This window comes from Eschrichtius robustus, chromosome 19 (assembly GCF_028021215.1).
Source record: "Eschrichtius robustus isolate mEscRob2 chromosome 19, mEscRob2.pri, whole genome shotgun sequence".
In the NCBI taxonomy this organism is placed as follows: Eukaryota; Metazoa; Chordata; class Mammalia; order Artiodactyla; family Eschrichtiidae; genus Eschrichtius; species Eschrichtius robustus.
Window position 1 is genome coordinate 6,364,338 of NC_090842.1, and position 16,601 is coordinate 6,380,938.

Genomic DNA, 16,601 nt, shown 5'->3' on the forward strand with positions numbered 1-16,601 from the left:
AACTGTGCAGAGTGACAGTAGTCTTCACACAGCCTTTAGGTAGATACATTTAGTAGAGAGCATTTTCTGATTTTCATCTGAATTTTTGTAACCATGTTGATAGAGCAAAAAAAAAAAAAAAAAAGAGGGAGGAGGAAGATGAGGATGAGAAGGAAGAAGAGGAGGAGGTGGGGAGTACCTATTTGCCCTAAAACACTTAAAACTATGAGAAAGACGATGCATTAATTAGGGTTGAAATGCAAGCTCCAGACATTGCAAAACTTATTTTCTAACTGGTTTCATATTCATAATTAATGGCTAATATTCTGCCATTTATAAGGAATTAAAATAAACAGTGGTTTAATGAGATTTCACTAGGCCACTTGCAAATACTCAATCAAATCTTATTTTTAATACGCGAAAAATGTCTCCTTGACTCAGTGCATTTAGGGTCAACAGTAACAGTCTTCATACGTAAAAGATTCCATTCCACTTTTAAAGAAGAAGTAATTATAAGATAGGGGTCACACAGAAGGTCTAGGTTTTGTGTAACTTCTATTCTAATTAATTTATCATATGTGGGATTTTGCTTTGGCTTCCAAGTGTTGATCTTTTATAGCTACCACGTTCCACGTGATAATGGGTTTTATTCCTTTAAAAGGTCATCCTTGATATAATTTCACCATTAACAGAGGGAATGTAGGAGCACGGGTGTTCCTGTGTGCCGTTGCATCGTGAAAAGTCATTCGGCAAAGTCCTGAGTCTTTTCTTCCCTCAGATGTTATTTAAAAACCAAGGGGCCAAGACATTTGAACAAAAGGTGAGAAATTCAGTTAGTCATTAAGAAGGCTGCCTTCACAACAGCAGCCCCATGGAAGCATGTGGATCAACAGAAATATTTGAATCTGAGAATGTGTTTTCTGTTTCCCCTTCTGTTTCATAAGTGAACTGACCTGGATGTGACTGTTATTTTGTCTTGTATTTATTTTGTGGCCGGTTTCCTTGGCGTGGCATGATCCACAGCTGGGGTCCGCAGACCTTTCATCATCAGGAAACCTTTGTGTTGCTGTTTGCATTGTTTCCTTCTGATGCTTCTCATCCTTTGAAAAATGTGGGTCTTCCAAGGAAACTGCAGTTACTAAGTAATAATTACTTCATTTCCCAGGGCCTCCCTACCCTGCCACTTAAAAAAAAAAATCAAAGACATACATAATTGCCAAATAGAAGCATCTTAGATAACCAACCAAGCTGAGATCATAGAATTCTGGCTCAAAGCATAGAAACTTGATGTCAGCCTAGCTCAGAATAAATGTATGAGTTCAGTCAAGATTTCTGAAATGCTGACAATTTGCAAATCACAATCACTGACTGCAAAGAAGTCCCTAGACTAAGGCAACTCACAACCATTGTGCATGCAGATGACCTGGGATCTTGTTAAAATGCAGATTCTGATTCAGTGGTCTGGGGCGGGGCCTGAGATTCTGCATTTCTGACAAGCTCCCAGGTGATGCTCATGTTGCTGGTGCATGGACCACACTTTGAGTAGCAAGGCTCTGGACAATAAGGGAGAGCAAACAGGGAACTGCGTCACAAGGTGTGGTTCAATTTCACCTCCAAGGAAGATGTGTTAAGCACCTTCTGTATGCCAGGCCCATTATAACACCGTGTACATTTTTATATGCAGTATAATGGGGCAATATATTAATATTTTTCCTTCAATGCCCACCCACCTCTCGCCACATAAAAATTCTGTGCATTCTAGAAAAGAGCCAGACTGTGCTTAGGATTGGGATTACTTCTACGGCCGTTATAACATGCACATAATGTCACTTTAACTGGCCTTCCTCCATGCATGGAATGATTCACAGATTAATTAACAAATGTTTATGTGCCAGATATTATGCTAAGCAGTAGGTTATGGTGCTAAGAGAAACAGATGTAGTCCCTGCCCTCAGGGACTGTCAAGCTAGAAAGACATGGCTAGGTAAGAACACAAAGAAATACGTAAGTACATATTTTTATATATATACACACACATATATATATGTGTATATGTATATATATAAAATGAGCGTTAGGAAAGAAGGGGGTGTGTTCTCTCATCTTGTGAGTGCTCCCAATCCTCACCCTTTTACAAGAAAATGAAACTATCTCCTCTTCGTCCCTTCCACTGGGTCACTCTCCACTTGTTCTAGAACATTTATTGTGCCAGGCACTGTGCCTGATGCAAACAATTTTTTTTTCTTTTGGAAAAAAAAATGTGATAACATTTTCCTTATAGGATTGTTGTGGGGATTAAATGAGGTAATATCTATGAAATGCTTACTCCACAGCCTGGCAAACAGTGAATATTTAGTAAGTGATAACGCTGGTTACTCTTAACATCATCTTTATTATTATTTTCCTAATGATTGTTACGGAAGTGGCATATGATGCAACAACCCTCAAAGGAGATGAAGGATTTTGACACATGGAGATGATGACAGAGGTTCTGCCGAGAAAACAAGTCTTTAAGAATTAGATTATTGCTCACACATTCAATAAATATGCCACTGGTTATTTGTGCTTGCCAGGGAATTAGGTGAAGATTAATTAATATTTATAAAGTATTTTGATATCCGTGTAATATCTAGTAAGCAATTAGTTCTGTAACACAAAGCCAAATCCTTTTCCATTCCAAACAATGTAAAACAAACCGAATACAGCTATGTAAGAAGGAACAGAATTTCATTAACTCCTGTTGTAGGAAATATGCAGTCAGTGGAATTTTTCCCCCCTTTTAGTAATTTTCTTGCTGATTTTCTCCGGCTTTCTACTGCATTTTCCTGCCTTACCCCCTGCAGCCCCAAATCAAATTATTTCCTCTTACATCACAGTGAAAACAGAAGTAGGATGAAGGCAAATGCAATTCTGGCCCCTCCTCCTCAGAGGGGCCAGTTGTGGCCCCTCAGCACTCCTCCTGCCTGGGAGGTGTTCTGAGTCCAAGAATGCACAAGTGGTTTATCAGGGAGGCAAGGCAGGCAGGGCTCCCAAAGGGCATAATTCCATATCCATCACCCTAGTCAGGTGGTGTTAAAAGCGATAGGTACCCTTCTTCTACATTTGCACAGAGAAGAACTTTAGGGCAGGGAATAAAAAGAAATTAGGCCAAGAGAAAAGATTGGTTCCTCACTGGCAGTGCTTGCTCAGGCTCTGTCCAGTGCACACGTGCGTGTATTCTGACAAGCCCCTGACTGACTTGACTGGATTCTCCCCACCCCTTCTAACGGCTTTCCACGCGCCATCCCTCCTTACGGACAGTATGTTGCTACACATCTATGAATCTCTCGTCCCCGCCTTTTTCTAAAGCCCATCACCCTAGCCTAAAAATTCCAACTTTGTGTTCACTGTGGAAGCTTCTGATCCATGAAACTTCATCTAAAAGCCTCGTCCATGAATCAGATACGAAAAGGAGTTACCCTGGAGGGAGCAGATGTCAGCGGCCAAGTTTCCTCTTCCTAGATGCAACTCCAGAAATGGTTCTGGGATGGTACTGAAAGTCTTATCCTAGTGGAAGCTTTTCTCATCAAATATAGCCGAGCTAAACTACCAGACTAAACCCATCTAGAAATGCGTCCTCTTTAGCCTCTTAAGATAGGATGGCCAGCTGTCTCTGCCCAGGACTGAAAGGTTGCCAGGATGCAGGACCTTCAATGCTAGGGGTGGAGCAGTCTTGGATGAACCGGGATGGTTTATCACTGCACTCCTCTCTCACCTCCCAAGGGAGAGTATCCTATCTCCATCAGGGAGACAAATCTGGTCGTAACAAACAGGATGCTCTGGCTCCATGCCACACTCATACCCTACGTGACCATCCCTACACCATAAATTCTATTATTTCCCCCCTTAACCATTATTCTTCTGTTCAAATAACCCAACCAATATCTGGCCTATTCTCTTGGAGTGAAAAGGGCATCGAGGTTGAGGATCTTTTAAACTTTTTAGACCTGATCCTCCCCAGAGACACCATGTCTCGCCTCAGCTTCCCCACAGTGGGGACTGTTTTGTGATGCCAGAGACAAGAGTTCAGACACTGCCCAGAAGGAAGCTAGCCTAGCTCTGTCTCCTGATTACCTTGAGTCTGCAGTACCCTTCTAAGAAGGGTAGGACCTTCTTCTCTAATCACCCTCACTTAAAGCACAGGACTTACCACTATGTCATGAAAACACCTTGCAGCTCCTTCCCAATTGTCTTCTAGGGCTCATTGGTCAAAACCCCTGGGCCCATCTCCCTTACTCACTGGCTAGCAGACCCTTGACTGGCCCCTCTGTATCCTTGGAGACTGTAGCTGTCTCTTTGTAACCAAAGCCCTCTTGTGGCTAAACAATAAATTCTTATCCAAAACAGCAAAGATGAAGACATCCTAACAGAAAGAAGTTCATAAGATGATTAAAGCACTATCTGCCTGGACAGTTACTAACTGAAACTCTCTCTGTCCCCTCCTAAAAGCCCAACAAGCATATTTTACTAAATTAACATTATTATTTTTTTATTTATTTTTAATTTTTATTTTTATTTATTTATTTATTTTTTTAACATCTTTATTGGAGTATAATTGCTTTACAATGGTGTGTTAGTTTCTGCTTTATAACAAAGTGAATCAGTTATACATATACATATGTTCCCATATCTCTTCCCTCTTGCATCTCCCTCCCTCCCACCCTCCCTATCCCACCCCTCTAGGTGGTCACAAAGCACAGAGCTAATCTCCCTGTGCTATGCGGTTGCTTCCCACTAGCTATCTATTTTACGTTTGGTAGTGTATATATGTCCATGCCACTCTCTCACTTTGTCACATCTTACCCTTCCCACTCCCCGTATCCTCAAGTCCATTCTCTAATAGGTCTGTGTCTTTTTTATTCCCGTCTTGCCACTAGGTTCTTCATGACCTTTTTTTTTTTTTTTCCTTAGATTCCATATATATTTGTTAGCATACTGTATTTGTTTTTCTCTTTCTGACTTACTTCACTCTGTATGAAAGACTCTAACTCCATCCACCTCACTACAAATAACTCAATTTCATTTCTTTTTATGGCTGAGTAATATTCCATTGTATATATGTGCCACATCTTCTTTATCCATTCATCTGATGATGGACACTTAGGTTGCTTCCATGTCCTGGCTATTACAAAGGATTAATCTCCAAAATTTACAAGCAGCTCATGCAGCTCAATAACAAAAAAACAAACAACCCAATCCAAAAATGGGCAGAAGACCTAAATAGACATTTCTCCAAAGAAGATATACAGATTGCCAACAAACACACGAAAGAATGCTCAACATCATTAATCATTAGAGAAATGCAAATCAAAACTACAATGAGATATCATCTCACACCGGTCAGAATGGCCATCATCAAAAAATCTAGAAACAATAAATGCTGGAGAGGGTGTGGAGAAAAGGGAACACTCTTGCACTGTTGGTGGGAATGTAAATTGATACAGCCACTATGGAGAACAGTATGGAGGTTCCTTAAAAAACTACTATGTTTTTAAAGAAATTAGCACCAGCAGAGCAAGGCTGAGGCTGTGTTGCCTGGGTATGATACGAGCCAAATGTGTCCACAGACAAAAATAACCTTGACTTTATCAACAGGCAGAGGGTAAGCAGAACATGCCAGGGGCTTGATGAATCATCCCAAAGCCAGCCATGTGGCATCTTTCTGTAATTAGCTCAATTTTGCATTCTTAGTACCTTTCCCAAGTCCCCTGAGAGCCAACTATAGTCTTTCTCAACATCTCCAGCTGTTGAAACTTGAAAACTCACCTCACTTTCCTGTGGTCAATATCTGCTAATGCCACATTTTAATCACATTTAGGTGTACATGCTCAATCCTTAAATTATCTACAGTACCTGCCAAAGTGTTTGACCAGCAAATCCACTAAGTTACTCACAAATCAAAAAAAGCTTATGGAACAAATCGCCACATTCAGTAATTTACAAGCACTTTTCATTGTATGAAGCAATTTAAAATCACTGGGGCACTTCACCTTTTTATTTTTCCCCCCATAAGTGCCTCAATCTGGAGGTTATTGGGATTCTATTCCTGAGACGAGAGAGGTAATTTATAACTTTTCCGGAGGACTTTTTATATATATACATATAATAGAAGCACCTATTTTAAAAATGATTGAGGTTCTGATCATGTGCAGCATTGAACAACTTAAAATTACTACAATGTTTAAAATTTTTATCAATGCTTCAAGTTTGGGATTGAATTTGAGATTGTATTTAGAAAATAAAAGCCACAGGACCATTCTATATCCTCATCCCGATTCATTATTAAAATCAGAAGTTCGACTCGGACGATTTAAACCTCCTGCCCCATGGAGGCATTGCAGTTCTCAAACAGTCTGACTTCATGCAAACGCAACTCTCTGTTTTCAGGTCTTCATTTGGCTCTTGTGTAGCTATTTATAGCAAAGTAGTTCAGAATCACCTCTCCCTTAGTAGACAATGCATCTTGAAAATATCTGTTAAAATTGTTTAGCTCTAGGAGAAATTGGACAAGGAGATTTTAGTCCTCACTCTTCACCAAATTCAAAATTGGATCAAAAACACTTTTCACCTAATGAGAAGTTTTTTTTATCATTTTGCTTTTGAAGCATCAAGAACAAATATGAGTTGCTTTGTCCCTAGAAAGTCAGGCATCATTTAAAATGGCATAACACAAAGTAGACTCCTGACATTTTCCTGCTGAATCCTGGTTGTGAAAATAGGGTCACACATGGTGGCTGAAGAGTGGGGTGCCCTTCACTGCTCTAGCAGGCCAAGGGGAGACCCACCCATGTTGTCTGACCATTATCTGATGTTTACTGATGAAAATCATAGATGAGAAGCCCTTTGAAATAAAAGTCCTTTATCCTGTCAATTTTATTTTGCTATGTTTTCATTTTGAAATTTTCCAGGAAGCAACCAAAGTGGAGGAAATCATATAATGAACTTCTCTGTATCCATCACTCCATCTCCGCATTAAACTCATGGCTGCTCTTTGTTCAAATGAAGTCTTCCACTTCCCCAGTGGTCTTAAAGAAAATTCCAGATATCATACTATTCATCTGTAAATATTTATAATGTGTCTGTAAAAGATTGAAGCTCTTTTTTTTCTAACACAAGCACAATATATTACTGCACCTGAACAAAAATAACAAGAATCTCTAAATGTCACTAAATATCCAGTCTGTGTTCATATTTTTCTAACTACCTTATAATTTTACAGCTTGTTTTTTAACAGGATTCAAATTGAAACCAAACATTATGATTAATTGATACATCTCTTACATGTTTTTTAATTCGTAAGAGCCCCCATTCATAATCTGGCTTGTTTTCACAGTGCGGATTTGGCTGGTTTCATTCCTGTGGTGTCACTGAACATGTTCACCTGACTACTGTATTTCCTATAAGTAGGTGGTTATATCCTAGAGGCTTGATCAGATTCAGGTTCAATATTTTTGCCACTAGACCACTTCATAGGTGGTGGCGTAGATTTTCTTCAGGAAATGAAAATGGCTGCTGGTCATCCTTTTCTATGACATCGGCAACCAATGATGGATATTGCCTAGATCCACTCATTAAGTTAGGGTTGAGAATGTATGATATTCTATCATTTCTTCATTTATTAGCTATAAAGAGAAACTCCCTTTATCAGGATAAGTATTTGCTTCTTTCCCTTCATTTACCAGTTTCTGAAATAATGAGTGGATTCCATCATCTTTGAAAGGTGACCAATAAGTCATTTTGAGTTTTCCCTTTCATTATGTACCTGTGGATTTAAACATATTTGATGAGTTTTAATCCACTAAAATTACTAATCCTGTTTTGTTGCTCAAATTGTCTCACCTTTGGCCTATTGATGTTGATGTCTGTAAATGACATGACCCTAATAGCATCATATAACTTCCTTGCTTTTTGATATGACAAGATTTTACAGATTTATATGGTACACTTCCTGTCTCAGACAGGAAATCCACCATTTCCCAAGAAAGCTTGGTTGCATTTGCTGGGAAGTGGTAATTAGAGATTATAATCTATTTGCTAAGGAAGCTCATTGCTACTGGGTTGGTCAGTATTTCCAGGCCTTTTTTTTTTTTTTTTTTTTTTGATTTATTTTATGGCTGTGTTAGGTCTTCGTTTCTGTGTGAGGGCTTTCTCTAGTTGTGGCAAGCGGAGGCCACTCTTCATCGCGGTGCGCGGACCTCTCACTATCGCGGCCTCTCCTGTTGCGGAGCACAGGCTCCAGATGCGCAGGCTCAGTAACTGTGGCTCACGGGCCCAGTCGCTCCGCGGCATGTGGGATCTTCCCAGACCAGGGCTGTCCCCTGCATTGGCAGGCAGATTCTCAACCACTGCGCCACCAGAGAAGCCCCTCCAGGCCTTATTAATACAGACAGAATACGTGAATTTTTAAGATAAAATACATAATGAATTTATATTGATAATGCTACTTCCAGTTCTGGGCTCTAATATATTTAATTAACCTCATTGATCTTAACATCTGTATTTTCTTCCTCCCACACCTTAAAATTCTAATTTTTCTGAAAACTGACTAATTACTCATTTGTTTTATCTCTCAGTACACACAATAGCAATAAAAATACCAAGCTACTTCCAACAATAGTATTACTGAAAACAGTTAAGATTTTCCTTTTCAGCTTTGTTAAAATCCCCTTTAAAGTGTACCCACTAATGGATGCAGTCAAATTACTGTGTTTTAAAGTCACTGGGGACAGTTCCCCTCTAGGGGTTATGGCCATTACCTGAGTACACATTCAGGTTCAATTTTTTCTCTGACTTTTGAATTTTATAATTGCCTTGTTATCTAGCTTCATCTTCTAATTTATGAAACAAGGTTTACTTTAAAAAGTCTATTTTTTCCCTGTTCCCTTGTTCCATACTTCTCACTTTAGGTAACTGTGTAGATTATGTTTTCCAGAATATTGCCACAGCAATATTTTTAGTTGTACACGCTCTTCCAGACCTTTCCACTTCCTCTCTAAGAGGTGAAGTCTGTTCTCTCCTCACCTCATTTGAACCTGGGTGGTAACTGTCTCAAAAAGTGAAATGTGGCAAAAGTGACACTGTGCGACTTCTGAGACTAACCATAAAAGGTAATACAGCTTGACCTGTTTCACTCTCAGGAAAGATACCTTTGGGGCCCCGAGTGAACATGTCAGAAGACCAGCTACCCAGAAGCCTCCAGGCTGGAGAGACCACAGACAGAAAGAGAGATGCCCCCCGGGGAGCCCAAGCTCTTCCAGCCCCCCCAGCTGATGCAGTCTCCTACTCCTGACCAGGATGTGTGAGTACACAAGCTTCTAGATGACCCAGATGATCCCAGCCTCAACTGCTCACTGCAGGCTTGAGTGAGACCCACATAGCTGAGCCCAGACAACCCCAGACTGTGAGAGAGAATAAAAAAAGTACTGATACTTAAAGCCACCAATTTTGTCAAGCAGTAATAGATAACTGGAAGAGTAACCTTTTCTAAAAATTATTATGGTTTAGTCTATCTTTTCTAAAAACTAAAAGTAAATTTGTATATAAATCTGGTTCCACCTCCCTCTGTAGATACACAGTAGCACACTACACACTTTTCTCCATCTCACTTTTTTCCCCCAAAGAGTATATCTGGAGGTTATTATGAAATAGTCTATAGCCATACCCCTCATTCCTTTTCAGAGCTGTATAGCACTCCTCTGTCCAGGAGTTCCATTGTTTATTCAACCAGGGCCCTTTTGATAAACATTCAGGATGCTTCAAATTTTATTTGTTTGCTTATTTGCAACTATCACTGTAATCAATAACCTGCGTTCTCTTTTGAACACTGTCAATGTCACTTTTTCTAATCAGGTGAGGCTAATGTACCTAGAAGTTCAAATGAGTTAATTCACGTAAAGCCCTTGGACCAGTGCCTGTTACACAGTAAGCACTCAGTACACATTAGCTATCCATATCACCAAAGAAAACCCCTTTCGTTCTGTGGGTGGGAGCCAAGTCAGTGGGGAGCGTGATTCTCACATCAGTGGAGCTGGGAACCAACCCCAGGATTAGGGGGCACAGATGGTCTGAAGGGAACACACTCACCGGAACCCTGGTTCTTCCCTTCTCCTGAAATGATTTCCTCCCACCTGGCTCCTTGCCTCCCTAGACCCTACACTTCATTCAGGATGCAGGACAGGGCCAGCATGACCACCCCCAACCCCCAAATAGACTCAGAGTCCTCTGTTACTCAAGGCCACAGAATATTGTTCTCCCTCTTTCAGGACACTTAGTAATGTTTGCAGTTTAGACAGCTAGGAGTGGGATTGTTTGGTGAGGGTCCTCCTTCCCTACTAGACAGCAAGCTCCGTGACTGTCTGTGCTCACTGCTGTAAGCCCAGCACCAACCCTGAGCCAGCCTGGCTCGTCAAGGCTCTCAACCATCAGCAATGGAAAGGAGCAATGTGGAGGGGGCCGGCCTCCGCCGAGAACCCCCTTGCAAGGCCACACAGAGCTCACCCCAGGACAAATTCACATGGGCCAACTCCAAGCCTAGGAAGTTTAGTCATCTACCTGGCGTTGCCTCCTCATTAGTATAAATTTTAAAAATAGCCTTATGCCAACACCATAAAGGTAATTTCCTCTTGAAAAGGACACTTACTCATTTGCTTTAAACAGTCATTGATGTTCCAAATTTCCCCTCAGAATTTCATGTCAATGATCCTATGGGGAATTTGAAAGTAAAACCAGACAAATAATGATGTGAGGAAAATGTCAAATGAGAACTGTGAATGCATTACAGACCTTCAACTAATACTGTTGCTGTCGGAGTTCAAGGATTAAATAGTCATCAGTTTGCAACCTTCCATGGGAGCCCATTTCTCCCTGACAGCAGCCAGTTGCCAGCTTGCCGATAATGATTGTTTCTGCTGTAATTGATGACTTTATCTAATGAGGAGATCATGGTCTAAAAGTCACAAGATTCACCCCTCATCGGTAGAGGCAGGTCCCAGGGACTTACTGGGAAAGACTCTGCAAGGAATGGGGCAGGCTTCTTCACATGAATAAAGATAGTCTACTATATGACTGCAGCCAGCATCAGCGCTCATGGTCCATTAAAAGGGTGGAATATTTACATTCAGGGACACACTCAGAAAATCTGGGGCATGAGTGCATCATCCTTATTAAAGAATGTCTCTTCAGACCCAAATCTCTCAGGTAGATAAAGTGTGAGTCTCACATTGACTCACATGTCTTTGGAAAAGGACCCTGTCTATCTCGTTCACCTTAATTTCCTCAGTGCCTATCACAGACCTGTCATAAAGTACATGATCAATAAATATCTGTCAAATGGATACATTGTTTTCTACTTCCTGGGGCTCTGGGAATAACCGCAGTACAGTTCCAGAAGCAGCATACCTGGGTTCAAACCCTGCCTCTACCATTAACTAGTTATAAGACCTTGGAGAAATTAAGTTCTCTGTGCCTCAGTTTCATTAGCTATAAAATGGGCATATAATAGTTCCTACCTCACAGGGTTGTAAGGGTTAAATGTGCTAATATCCATGAAGCATTTAGAACAGTGCCTTATGCATTGTGCAACATATGAGCTCTTCTTTGTGTTTTTGATTACAGGTTTGTACATAAACTGAATACCCAACATGTGCCAGGCCCTGTGCTTGGTACTTTACACACACTCTCAGCTATTTCAAATCCTTTGCAGTGGCGGTGTTCTTGTCATTTTATTTAGGTGGCATAAACCAATGATATTCCCAACAGTATCTTATTTAATCCTCCCCTTGTCCCTCGTGGCAGATACAATCACCTCACGTATACTGAGCAGAGCTAGGATGGACTTCCGGCCATCTAAGTGCAGCATGCCCTCTTCTACCCTCCTGCTGCTGTGGCTCTGAAACATTTCTCAGACCATTTCTAACACTAGCAAGCTGCTCTGCCCACTACTCCAGCACTCCAGCCCCCTTACTCTGCTCTGCTTTGGCTATTCCCATGGCACTTGTCACCTTCTAAAATACTATGTAATTTACTTTCTTATTGTTTGTATTATTTGTCTCTCCTGCTAGAATGTCAGTGCTACAAGCATAGAGATCTTTGCCCTTTTTGTTCAGCGATGTATTCCAAGGGCCTCAAAAGTGCTTAGTCCATCCGGGGCACTCAAGAAATATTGAGGGATGAGGAAGAAAAGGACAAGGGAAGAGAGAAAAAGGGAAGTTAGGAAATGCCTCCTACCCTCTTCAGTGCTACCTGGTCCCTGCTAAGTGGCGTCTCCTCCTGGATAACTCTGCCGCCATGAATGCACAGATCCCATTTTCCCCTGTCTCCCGGGCTGCAATCCTTCCAACACAAGGTGACTAGCGATGGGAAAATGGAAGAGGCAGCCGAGGAGTTAGGGAAGTCTAATCCTCAGATAGAAACAGCTCTGTGACAGACAGGAAGGAGGAACTGTGGGATGCAGGGAGTTTAGGGGCTTTTTGCAGAAAGAAAGAGATAGGACTTTATGAGTCCTTAGCACATTGCTCCTCACATATTAATTCTAAATTACGTTGAGTTAGGAACCAGCATTTGAGACTGGAATCTGCGTCACTATTGATGGCTGGTGGCTTCAACGCCTCCTTTTTCTGCAGTTACCTGAAATCTACCTTCATGCTTAGCAGGATAAAATATGTTATCCGATTAACTTAGATCAATTGATAGATTGTTTTGTAATTACAGGATTACTCATCTAGCAATCAGGAGATTACTTTGGGGCAATAAAAACACACTAAACAATGAAACCTATCCAGTTTGTGTGTAGAATATGCTTTTTTCCCCTCTCTCTCTCATAAAACTCAATCTTGTATTTCTTAGTATTGAATAAATAGAAGCAATCACACATGCCCAATGGTTTTGCTGAAAGAATATCCACACAATCTTCAACAGCACTCCTGGCAAAGCAGCAGTTTATGATTACTGATACTCAAAAAGTGCTCAGAGGGGAGTAGGTTCTGCCATTGAAAATGCTTTATAAAAGCATAACTCATTTCACCTTTAACCACGTTTTCTTCCTTATTCAAAGTTATGACACCACGAACAGCAGACTTGTTTTCTGATTGCAAATGTATGAGTATGCAAATGCAGTAGCAGAGAGAGAGCCATTTGTGGAGACTTGCCCTAGATCACTTGCATGCAGCTGAAAGATGTCTGTAGCCAGATTTGAGATGCCACCACTGCCTTTCTTTGTAAAATGCCCCCTTTTCTCTGGCTATTTAGCCAAAGGTGTTTAGGACATTTTAAGCACACCAAAAGGCCAACGATGACTATCTTGTTGTAATAATACTATAAACTCTAAATGAAATGCAAAATCTTTAGTGCCCCCCCACCCCTTTCTGGCAAACTTCTACTCATCCTTCAAGAGCCCATTCACATGCCATTCTCTCTTCTATGCTCTCATATAGCTTTCTATTTCTTTTGCATGGAAATTATCACATTATGTCCTAATAATTTCTCTATGTATATTTTCTAAGAGCAGCTCAAGGACCAGATATATAGTTCATTGTTTTGTTTTGTTTTGTTTTTTGCTTTTGCCCTCTTTCTATTAACATTATTTAAGCATTAGAATGGAATGGGCTTTCTTGTCTTTCAGCTCTTCGTTTGAATGTCAGTTTCATAACTTACCAGCTGCTTGAATGTGGGCAAGAAACTTAAACTTCTAGAGCCTCAAATTCCTCATCTATGTAACATGCAGAGCAGGGTTGTGGTGTACACAAAAAGGGAGACTAGATGAAAGCTCCTGGCAGAATTAGGCTTTCTGAAATATACACATGCCCACATCATATACACTCACACATCGCCCTATATATGCATGTGTGTATGCATGCATTCATATATAAACATGCATGCCCACCTCTATCTTCATATATGTGAACATCCATGTATTTATATAAAAATGTATATGTGTGCATGTGTGTATGTGTGCATTTATATATAACTAAGGTGTATACATACTCATGTACGTGTATATGCATGTATATATATAAACATAGATGTGCATGTGTGTACCTTCGTGTATGTTTGCATGCATGCATTATATATAACTATCTGTGTGAATTCATGTATGTGTGTGCTCATGCACTTAAGTATAACTATGTATGTGTGTGTATGAATATTTTTTCACTGTTGTTGTCATCACCCCTTCTCCTTGGAGGCAGCTGAAGCCCAGAGTGTAGATTTCACTGGGCTATATGTGCAGGGCCAATGGATTTAGCAGAAATACATTCCTAAAGAAATTGAGGACAACTGAGCTGAAAAGAGATGTTTGTTAATATACTGAGGACAGGAGAGGGTGGACCTGGATGCTGCTGGAAGCAGGGCAAGACCATAAGTTATGAGAGGAAACCTGCAAGTTCAGAGGTTCTACCTCCAAGTCACAGTAGAGTTGGTGGAGAGTGGGTAGAGAGAAGTGAAAGAAGAGGCAAGGCAAGCTACAGAATGGAATTTCATTGTTCTCTTAGCAGCAAAGCTTAGCCTTATTCTGATCAGTTCAGTTGGCTGATTCCTATCGACCTCACAAGTCTATTAAGGCTTAGATGTCTCATCTTCCAGGTCTCCCTTATCTTTACTCCTATGGAGTTTCCTTCCCACCACAGAACTCCCTTAAAGTCTGCGTTCACTCCACTGGTAGCAAGGATGATGTTGTTCTTTAATTGTCTCCTTTGCAGACTTTGAGTTTCAGGAGTACAAGGATTATGGTCTGTTTCCTGCTGAGTGTCAGCAGGTATTCCGTAGGGGGAGTGGTGGTGGTGATGGTGTTGCTGATGCTGCTGATGATAAAATGTCTAAACACAATCTTCCTCTAACTTGTGAACCTCATCTTCTATTATCTCCCCTTCGCTCTACAATAACCTCCTCGTGATTGCTCAGACACACGAGGTACCCTACACCTCAGGACTTCTTACCTACACTTAGAACATTCTCATTCCCTAACCTCTTTCAAGTCTTAGTTCAAATGTTGCTTTCTCAGTAAAGCCTTCCCCAACCACCTTATACACAATTATAACCATCTCTCCCCAATGGTGTCCCTCCTTTACTTTTCTCCATAGCCTTCACCAACCTCATGCACAAACATGCCCACATTTTACCTATTTTGTCATCTCCTCTCCTCTGGAATATGAACTCCTTGAGGGTAGAGACTTTTATCTGTGTGTCCACGCCTGTATCACTAGGGCCTAAACAGTGTCTGGCATAGCGTAGGTACTCAGTAAATATTCTCTGAATGAATGAATTCAAGTGGCGGTGCATAATTATTACCATAAATAGAAACAGTGAGAGCAGGAAGAATAGGGATGTGCCAGTTTGGAAGGCTGATGTGGATTTCTGTAGGAGAGAGGCTAACCTGAGGCCCCCGTGGGAGCGGACCTTTGGGCCCCTAACTTGAGTGCAAGGTGATCCTGCAAATACCCTTCCCTTAACCAGGATCAAGCCTGTTTCTGTCAACAATGCCCCAGACCAAGCATCCTAGCGTCGACTTACTGTCACATTCTTTGTAATACACTCCTTTTTATTCTGAAACAAAATGTAGTAATGTATTTTATCAGCCCTAAACATGTGTCTTGCATTCCGAAAGAACAGCATTTGTCTTTTTCCCAACAGTCATCTGTGGTGTTAAACTGCACATAATTAAATTAAAAGCATCCGTGAACTCTCTGAAATACAATGCTTTGAAGAAACCTCAAATTATTGTAATTAAAGCTGTTGAGACCCCACAGTATAATGGTGATCAACAAATAGTACCAGTAAAATGATATTCTACTATTAGGGACACTGCTCTTCAAGGTGGGAGATCCGCATATGAGAGCCAGGATTGGAAAAGGAGAGAGACTGCGAATGGAATAGCATTTGAAAGGGGGGCATTTTGGTGCAGAATTTCAACTAATCACTATTCCCACCTGATTTCTATTTGAGATTGGTGGGCTTTAATGGGAGCAGCTTGTGTCTGAAAGTGGAAATAATACCTAACATTTATCAAACACTTACCAAGTTCCAGGCATTGACACATACTAGCTCGTTTAATCCTCACGACAACCCTCAGGAATATGTGCCATTATTGCCTCCATTGTGCAGGTGAGAAAACTGAGGCACGGAGCAAAAGACAAGTAAATTGCCACTGGTCCTGCAGCCAGTAAGAGAAGGAGCTGTGATGAGGAGGCTCACATTCTGTCCTCAGCGTCTCTGACCCTTACCCAACTCTACTCCCAAGTTCTTACTGCATCGCTGTCCTGGTACCCTGCAGAGCTGTTTGCTAACCATGCAGTGCCTCAAAGTACGCCACTGTGCACAAAGGGGTACTTGCAGCTGAGCCTCGAGCATAAAGGACAAGAAAATAAATGAATGAGACATTTCTTACATGTGCTCCCTGGGCCTGGCACTTTGGCATATTCACTCTTGCCCTGGGGCTCAGTGAGGGCGGGGATCATGCTTGCTTTGTGCAGTTAACCCAGTATTTGAATAGGCACTCAGGTATGTGTTGAATGGATGGGTCTCTACAATGGTCGTACAAGGTAGGCAAGGTTTTCCCTACTGCATAGATAATAAATCGACTCTCCGAGAGG

At 41.1% G+C, this 16,601-nt stretch overlaps 1 protein-coding gene and 1 long non-coding RNA gene across 3 annotated transcripts in view; one reads left to right on the forward strand and one right to left on the reverse strand.

Moving 5' to 3' along the window:
• CDH13 (cadherin 13) overlaps window positions 1–16,601 on the reverse strand; it is a 1,028,096-nt gene that overhangs the window by 835,702 nt on the left and 175,793 nt on the right. The window lies entirely within an intron of this gene.
• Window positions 1–16,601, forward strand: part of LOC137752665 (uncharacterized) — a 54,483-nt gene that overhangs the window by 25,952 nt on the left and 11,930 nt on the right. The window contains exon 2 of the long non-coding RNA XR_011071255.1: window positions 9,156–9,316. This is a non-coding gene — a long non-coding RNA (uncharacterized lncRNA). The remainder of the gene's footprint in view (window positions 1–9,155; window positions 9,317–16,601) is intronic.